Source organism: Myotis davidii, unplaced genomic scaffold (assembly GCF_000327345.1).
Source record: "Myotis davidii unplaced genomic scaffold, ASM32734v1 scaffold2847, whole genome shotgun sequence".
Classification (NCBI taxonomy): Eukaryota; Metazoa; Chordata; class Mammalia; order Chiroptera; family Vespertilionidae; genus Myotis; species Myotis davidii.
The window spans coordinates 6,549-6,931 of record NW_006298170.1 but is presented as its reverse complement, the minus strand read 5'-3'; positions in this window follow the sequence as shown (position 1 = coordinate 6,931).

Below are 383 nucleotides of genomic sequence, written 5' to 3'. Positions count from 1 at the left end.
CTTCCGGTCAAGGGCATGTATCTTAGTTGTGGGCACATACCCAGTAGGGAGTGTGCAGGAGGCATCTGATCGATGTTTCTCTCTCTGTCCCTCTCCCTTCCTCTCTATAAAAAGATCAATAGAATATATTCAAAAAAAAAATAAAAAAAAATAAAAAAGATTATGTATTTATTTTTAAAATCTCCACCTGAATATGTGTTCCTGTTGATTTTAGAGAGAGAGGAGGAAGAGGGAGAGAGAAACATCAATCAGTTGCTTCCTGTATGTGCCTGGATGGGGGAACTCACCCAAAATCTAGGTATGTGTCCTGAACAGGAATCAAACCCACAACCTTTTGGTGTATGGGATGATACTCCAACCAACTGAGCCACCCAGACAAGGCT